The sequence below is a fragment of the Opisthorchis viverrini genome (assembly GCF_000715545.1).
Source record: "Opisthorchis viverrini unplaced genomic scaffold opera_v5_12, whole genome shotgun sequence".
Classification (NCBI taxonomy): Eukaryota; Metazoa; Platyhelminthes; class Trematoda; order Opisthorchiida; family Opisthorchiidae; genus Opisthorchis; species Opisthorchis viverrini.
In genome coordinates, this window is record NW_008751668.1 from 2,623,691 (window position 1) to 2,632,693 (window position 9,003).

Below are 9,003 nucleotides of genomic sequence, written 5' to 3' on the forward strand. Positions count from 1 at the left end.
TTGTGCCCCTTATTCCTCAAAAGCAGAAATTGGCTCTGATATGCCATTTTGCATGTCACTCAGCGTTAAAAAGGAAACAACGTACAATTCTGGGTCAACTCAGCTGAAAATTGTTGATAACTTTGGTTACCGTTGTGTTGTCTGGGCGTTTTCAAACAAACCGTGTACAAATTGATTCAGAGGCTTTTGTTTTAGGACCTCTGCTGCTCTAGACTTTGAAGAAAACAACAGCTCTAATGACCTGTTTCAAATGGCCATACACTCTATTCGAGGTCATTCATTAGGTTGGTATTGTAAGTACAATATATTCGGTTAACAAAATACGCTCAACTCATCCCCACTCCCTGAAGCTCGCCTCATCGACCATCCGTGATTGAATAAAAGTTTGGCCGAAGTGTAAACAGACATTTCAACTATGAGTGCGGATCAAATGCAGCGTCAAAATCAATAAGCAGTAGATTCACTAAATTCTGACGAGCCCAAGTGACCACTCGAAAGCTGTTACGTTTCCATCCTAAAGTATACAAAAATATCTTCAGGTCTGATATTTAAAAACCAGTTTTTAGGATTAGAATTTCCTAGAAAACAGCACAGGCAGTGAAATAACCCCTTTATTTGTAGTCACTAAAAAGCCAAATAGAATTCATACAACCGAACAATCCATCATCGAAACTTTGTCCCAGAGTAGAGTTGTTATTTCTGTACTTGCCGTACACTTAAAATAACTGTTCACAGGGTGTAGTGGTAATCACTCTTTTAGCCTTTTCAGCCAGTCTCCAGCCATTTATCCAAAATTTTCGAAAATAAAAATGTTCTTATCCAAAACAAAAGGAATGTGGGTTCGAAGCTCGTATATGACATGTTCTGTATGTATGTTCTCTGTGAGTACTAACATTAGATTATTCATGATAGCCTCCCGAATTTAAACTAGACAAGGTTTTGGTGAAATAAACCCATCTGCTTGCAAATGTTTCATCACCAATCGAGGTGATATCATCATTGTTGTCGGGGAGCGTAGCGCCACGCTCCACCACGGGCCCTAACAACGCACTGATGATGCCATCTCGATTGGTGATGAAACGTTTGCATTCAAATTGCCCAGCTCAGCGAACAAATCAACAATCATCTATGCTAACTGGGCTCTCAATATTCTCCCCTATAACAAACTCATCTGCACACCAGTTTGACTTCAACAGGAGGCTTATTTGAATTCCAGCTGAATCGCTCAATTATATTTTAGCGGGTACGATATTGAAGATATCGCAGCATATTTTCATGAAGGAATTTATTGACAAGGCCTTTGAAAACGCTTCGACATTGTATAACCGCTTTCACCCTTTTTGAAGCTCATCAGATAGGTGCAGTCCTCGTGTCGAACGTACTTTCTAATCCATCAACGAGCTGTTCGGCTTGGATTCAGTTGAGTGTTCTGTGGAAACCAAACCGGTGTGCCATTTTGTGTCAATTTTGTGCATTTTGGCTTCTAGCAGAACACAAAGTCAAAGGAATCCCTAGAACTGGGCCTATCTGATGAACTTTCAAATGAGAACAACCGGTTATGGGTTGTCGTAGAGTTCTGGGTATGCGACTACTGAAAAAAAAAACGACCGATGGCGTTTCCGTTACTGAAGATAACGTTTGCGTGCAATATTGATAGAAAACTAAGTGGTATTTACATTAAACAAACAGTACACAAAATGCTGCTTGGTGTGTGCCATTGTCTTTGTGTCAGGTCGTCACGAATGTGCGCAAAAAATGTACAGTGCTCATATGTATTCTATGGCACTTGGAAAGTTTCACGAGTAGAAAGAATAAAAAATTTCATTAGGTTCACTTGTAGTAAATAACTACAAAATTATCGAAGCCTGGTTGAACGTTGATCTGCACAAATTCAGGCATCTCATTATTTATATGACTGTCGAAGGAGATGAACGTACTAATATGTACATCTACCTCAGCGCATGTTTGTCAGGCAAGCGTGCTGTAAAATGTTAAGGGCCTTTGAGGCTTTGGACTAACTAAAAGGTTTCTTCACTTCTTTTCGAAGCCATCAACTCCACAAGCTATATGCGACTGTTGATGATCTTATAGGCCCGTAAACTCAAACCCCAGTCATCTATCTGGTGGGTGCAATCAACTACATTGGCAATTTACATTATTTTGGTACCAGCAGCTTATTGCTCACGTCCCCAACCCCTCTTCTTATTGTCCTGCGTAACTGCCTCTCTAGAATCGACCTTAAATTTTGAAGTTCAATAACCAAAACCCAACAAAACACTGGTGTTCAGATCTTTCAGTTTACTACAGACGTATCACCTGCTTTTGGTCAAGATTAGTGCACAATCGGAAAGGTTTTGTCGATAACCGTAACCTTATGTGTTATTCATTTTATTAGTTTTTGCATGCCACGCAAAAAGATCGAAAGGGTCAGATTGCAGTTGATCTGTTCGCCGAGCTTAGCAATTGGCTTTAAAACGTTTCGCCCCCAGTCGAGGAGACATCGTCAGTGCACAGTTGACGGTGTCTCCTCGACTGAGGACGAAACGTTTGCAAACCAATTGCCAATCTCAGCGAACAGATCAACGGCCATCTGATCAACACCTTTAAACACACCCGAGCTACCTATATTTCGACAAATTGACAAGAACGGAAATTCACTGCATTTAACTCCAAAAAAAACGATCTAAAACAGTCGCCTCAGAGACGATGGACAACGAAGATGGTGCTATATAACCCAGCATGCGCGTTTGAATCAAAACTTAGGTTAGTATGGTATCGCTGTTCACTTTTTAGTTCGGAAAAGGAAATTTTACAGTCCGTGCCAGGGGACATTTGTAATAAAGATGATCAGCAGAGCTTTTAAAATCCGTCCTGAGGTATCTGGAAAAAGTTATCAAAAGCAATAACTTCCGAGTGAAAAGGCAGCAAAACCGTACGTCTTGCATGCCACTGTAGTTCTCAGTTTCAATGTCGAATGTAAATTCGGGCAGTCCCTATCCTTCGACTCCTATCTTACTGGAACTATGGTTTATTTCATGCTCGGAACACACCAATAAAATGTTGAAACTAAAAGAAAACGTGGACATTATTCATCAGAGTGCATTGGTTCTAATTACACAACAAGAGTGATCGGTTGCAACTTAACAAATTGCACCACCACCACCCCGGCAAACTTTAGGTTATCCGTTTACTTGTAGATGGTTGCGGTCCCATGTAGGTTAGGAATTGTTGGAAGAAACTAGCGAACACTGTCCGAAGGCTATTAGGATGCAGACAGACCTATCGAATGTGCTTGATAGTTTCACCGATTTCTGACCAAGATGTGCCGAGTTGCCCACGGCCAAACATACTGAAATGGCTAACTTAGTCGGAATCACCTGTGTTTACTTTGATGTTCGGGACAAAAAAGGTTGGCTGAAAAAGAAGGCTTGCAACTCCGCAATAGATGTGTTCTCATTCGTTCGTTAACATCTGGATGCAGACGTGCTGTTCGACGCCATCAAAAATCTAACAATAAATCGGCCTAGGTGGGCTTGTTCATTGACCAACCCAATAACATGTAGGCTGATTAGCGAATATACACTCATCTGCAAACTAATTTGGTTCTTTCGAGAGAATCACCCGGAACCCAGCTGAATCTCTCGTTTATGATGTTCTCAGGCAACTGAATGTGCTGCACCAGGCCGCCTCATGTTTCAGTCGCTACGATATTTGAAATACCGCGATACATGTATATTTGTAATGTACTACTCATAAGGTTGCTGAAAATCCATCGACAGCCCACGACCGGTTTCGCCCTTCCTGGGGTTCATCAGGTAGGCGGAGTCCCCGGGTTTCCGTCAACCTTATGTTCTACTTGAAACCAAATTGCACGAAATTAGCGAATATACACCCATCTGCAAACTAATTTGGTTCTTTCGAGAGAATCACCCGGAACCCAGCTGAATCTCTCGTTTATGATGTTCTCAGGCAACTGAATGTGCTGCACCAGGCCGCCTCATGTTTCAGTCGCTACGATATTTGAAATACCGCGATACATGTATATTTGTAATGTACTACTCATAAGGTTGCTGAAAATCCATCGACAGCCCACGACCGGTTTCGCCCTTCCTGGGGTTCATCAGGTAGGCGGAGTCCCCGGGTTTCCGTCAACCTTATGTTCTACTTGAAACCAAATTGCACGAAATTAGCGAATATACACCCATCTGCAAACTAATTTGGTTCTTTCGAGAGACTCATCTGGAACCCAGCTGAATCTCTCGTTTATGATGTTCTCAGGCTGTCGATGGGCTGTCGATGGATTTTCGGCAACCCTATGAGTAGTACATTACAAATGTAGACTGATTGTTCGCCTGCTCTCAGGTTCAGTCAACCCCCAAGCAAGTGAAAAAATTGCTCACTTATCAGAACTGTTTTATCGTCTCTGTTCGTATTTGGATCGAATTAACCTTTTATCGTAAAGAACTTCAAGAAAGCACACATTCTGGCATGTGTCTGAGTCCGTATGATTGTATCACGTCAATGGGGTACGGAAAACTGAATACAATAGAAAAGTGGAAGTCGCAAACTGCATGTTTGGTGCCATGGAAATGGAGATAACAATGTGTCTGTATGTGTCCTATTTGCACTTTGCTATGGCGTTGACTCCAGTACCTTGAAAACGAATGTGTGTGGCACAATTTCGAGGTTCCTTGAAATTTCACAGAACTGGCAAGCAAACCGCATAGGCTGAGTGGAAAGGCTTTAGGAGAGACACTGGATGGTAAATATTTTACTTCTGTAACCAAAAATGGCAAAAAAATGTTGAAAAAAGAATGTCCTTGAGAAGTACAAGAATTGATAAAGTTAATTTAACGGATATGTGAAAACAATGACTTCAAACTGATTCTCTCTAAAGGTGATGAAAACAAAGCCCACTGCTGACAAATCCTTACTTTGTGAGCATTTTGGCGTGCACCAGGAGGGTTATCAAAAGTATTTTGTAGTTAGTCGTTGAAGTAATTATGCAGTTACATTCATTCTGATAAATAACTTCAACAGACTTTCTCTGGACAACGTTCCCAGCAGATTCTTACGTATATGTAGAGACATATTACACCACATGTTTTGTCCGTCCAACCCAAAAAAGGGATATTTGCCTGGATTTGATCGGCAAAGGTGAACAGAAACAGTGCCGCAATATTTATGTATACTTGGGAACAAGAGCGAAAGTCTGTTTGGGTTGATTAATGGCGAAAGGATACGCATAGTTTTTACAACCCAATTTTTACCGGATTGGTTAATCTCTGTCAGGATCAGAGTAACCTATTACTCTAGTCCTGATGAAGGTCATCCAAAGTAGTCCAAACGTTGAGATGTAAAAATAATTTCTCCAGTGGTAGTTGCCTTTTCTGCCCCATTAATCAACCTAAAGGGATTTCACTCCTCAGAGCAGCACGTGTCACTAACCCACTTCCTCCAACACTGTTGAGAATGATGTGATTCGCTCGAGATTTCACTCAGATGAGAATACTCTGTAGTCCTAGAACCTAAAATCACCTATATGATGGGACGATGTCTTTATGGCTTGGTGGTTTTAAATTCTACACGACTGGTGAGAGAAGTTTGAAACAAAGGAATATACATGTGGCAGTGAAGTCACTGAAGTAAATCTCTGACAGGAGCTAGATGGGCATTAGCTCAGAAAGATTTTGGCTTAACTGTTACACCACCGTTGAACAATGTAAGAACTGCGGAGAAAATATTACACTACTACCACTGACGTCTAGTGAGCCGGGACTGTCCAGTCCATATGCTTAAACTTGATTCATAGATTTCCAATACTTGTTTATGGTCACAATATTTATTTCCATATGACCAAAGCTGGCCTTAATTTTGCCAGTAAATTGGGTGTTGTTATCGGTGTAACTGTGATACTACTGATGGGAAGGCATGTGAGTAGTATGTTTTCTTGTAAATCCACTTTGCGTCTCGTGAAAAGTGGGATCTGCTGCGGAATTTGTGGAGTCTATTTGTAGCATTTGTTTGGATTTGAGCAAAAGTCAAAGAATATCTATAAAAGTTCAGGGAGACACGTTCAAGGAGGGGATGGATATTCAGTTTTTTTAAACAAGATGCATATGAAAGTTTTGCTTCACTGTCTAACAGTCTGTAACTGTTCAGTTGGCATTTTTCAGTTAGTAACTCCGCAGCGAAGGCCTTCTTTTTTTCATCGGTAGTTGGATAACGATGTATAGAGCTTTGTACAAACCTCTCGGTGACATTGCACGGTGACAAATCTGAGGTTGGTGTTTTCTTAAATTACTGAAATACTTGTTTTATTATTGGCTTATGAGATCATATACGCATATATTATAGTATATACGTAATATATTATCATACTGTTATACATTGTATTATTTAATATACGTATATATTATATAACAATGTAAAATGTTTTTTGGTTCACAATGTACGCTTTAATGCAGGTGGAAAACAATGAGTGTCAAACACTGTGGGTGTTTGAATGTTTTTGTCGAATGTCACGAAGAGACCAGCAGTTTGGCCTGTGAGCCACCTTATTTATGCTAGTATATTTCTGACCCCTAAACTAACCTGCGCATCTTCTAGCCCGGGTATGCAGACAGGCACTTGAAAGTGAGTTATAGCGGACTCTGGTTAATCTAAACTACCTGGCAATACGTGAGTGGACTGAAGCTGCTCTATCACTCAAAGTTCGCGGGCTTGTTCCACTTGCACACAACTTGTGGACTGTAAAAACCGGGCATTCTGGATGTTTCCTCTCGGCCAATTCAGTGATCGGTACCACTATAGACTTATCATTCTCATATCCTCTCCACTTATCCAGATTTGGGTGCACAGATGCAAACAGATCCAATCCACAAGTGTAGCTGAAAAACTTGAAAACTTTGGCTGACAAACTAAACGTTACGTTTTACGAAATGTAGTAAAACCCCGCATCACAAGCGATGCAGAACTATGGATATCGCGCGAAGCGTTGACAACAACAGAAGGAAGGAAACTATGATTATGTCAAACGACTTGACTCATCAGTTGACGTATAACAGGTTCACATGAGGCGTCTTTTATCTGAGCTCCATGGTGAGACCCAGATAAGAGTGAAAGCATAATAATGACCTTTTGAGAGCGTCTCAACTAAAGCGCGACCTCCTTACAACAGATACATCCTGACATCAAATGCTACCTCGTCTCTGAGTATCGGTCACTTATCTTCTGCTGTGTATGAAGCAACTGTGTCGGAAATACGCGGATGTGTGGCCATTGTTCTAAGATGTCTGACCGTTCAGTTTGAATAGAATGTTGTGAGGGCGTTCAAAATGAAGCGTCACCTCCTTAAAACTTATACTTGTTGACAAATGCCGTGAAGGAGTTTAGATCTTCTGAATTCTAGATAATTGGTAGGTGACTTAAAAACAGAAGGATCAAAGCACATTTTGATTCATATATGAGCAGTGCTTATCCCCGGTTGTTGAAACCAACAACGTCAGGTGAGATTTCGCCCCGAGTTTAACTCTAACTCTGTTCATTCATAGGTCATTATTATCAGGTGTCTTCTCTTAGTCTGCCAACAGAAGCAATTTCTTGAACATTCAGGCGAACGAAAAGTGCATACGCTGGCGATGTAATGTGTGTTGTGCGCAAACATAGCCCTTTCCCATTTTTACTACTTGACTCACGGATTACTCTACAGAATGAAAGTAAACTATTTATCTATAATGGGTACCAAAATGTGGAATTGTTCGTCAAAATAGGACACGCAGCAGCTCAGCAGTGAGTATATCCAATATTTTCAACAAGGCCTTCCAGAGCGGCGTATTTCTCCCAGTTATTTTGTCGTTCAGTTATTTTGGTCGATGGTTTCTTGATCATGTGTACGATTATAGTGCCGAGCATAAGTAGTTACCAGATGGCTGTCGTCATGGGACAGCGTTCTCTTCTGCAGTTCACGTCATATGATGGATTGTTTGGCCAGCTTGGTGTTGCTAGGTAACTGAGATAACTGTGACACAGTACTCAAAAACATCGAGTGCTGCTTTATACTTGGGTATCGGTTACCTAATTTCTAAGGCTTATGAAGCACCTGTGTTGGAATTCTGCGAATTTGTCCATCCCGCCTAGACCCCACAATTCCAGTGAGCACAAGACGTCTGGATGTTCAGCTTGAACAGAGCGTTTTAGGTATCCTATTTCCTCTTCACAGCCCAACGAAGTAGGATACATCAGTTTGGCTAGATATCTTTGGCGTAAATATGGCTAACTTAGGCGAGCATAGTGACTATAGAGGCTAGTAAGTTCAGCACACACAAGAAACCGAATCTGAATGTCAGTGCACTTAGCAGTAGGAACCTATTCGAATAGACAAAAGTGAATGAACACTGTGAACTTACGTCACATTGTGTTACATGTATCGGTTGTTCCAACTGATGCCTGTCTACGTTCACTTTGAATTTTTGGCACGCAGCACGTGTTAGAAAGATTTTCGCGGAAATCACATGATTATATCTTGCCGAAAAAATGAAATGAAAGGATTTTTGTGGGTTACTGGCTTTTCGATTACGGGCTAGAAACTTTTTACATACCTGTCATGTACGTCAGTCTACGCATTATTCTACTGGCAAACCGATGGGTTCCCTCGATTTTTCTGCGCTTCTATTCAAAATGCGGCAATTAAACCTTCAACAGCTAATTCTTGTAGGTGTTTGCAAAACTGTTTACGTCTTCGCAAGTTCTCTATATAGAACTAGTTGAGTGTAGTATGGTAGAGGAGTGCAGTGCAGCTCGAAAAGTAAACTATTTAGGAATATCCACAGTTTTCAGCTCCAACAGCTGTAACTTAGTACCGTTATAATTTTCCTCATCTACTGAGTGATGAATCATCATCAGCTGGATCAAGACCCAATGCGGCTGGGTGTACCCACACACACAAGGGATCGTTCCAAATCGTGTTCAGCTGAACCCCCGCCCGGTTTTTATTCCGCCTCT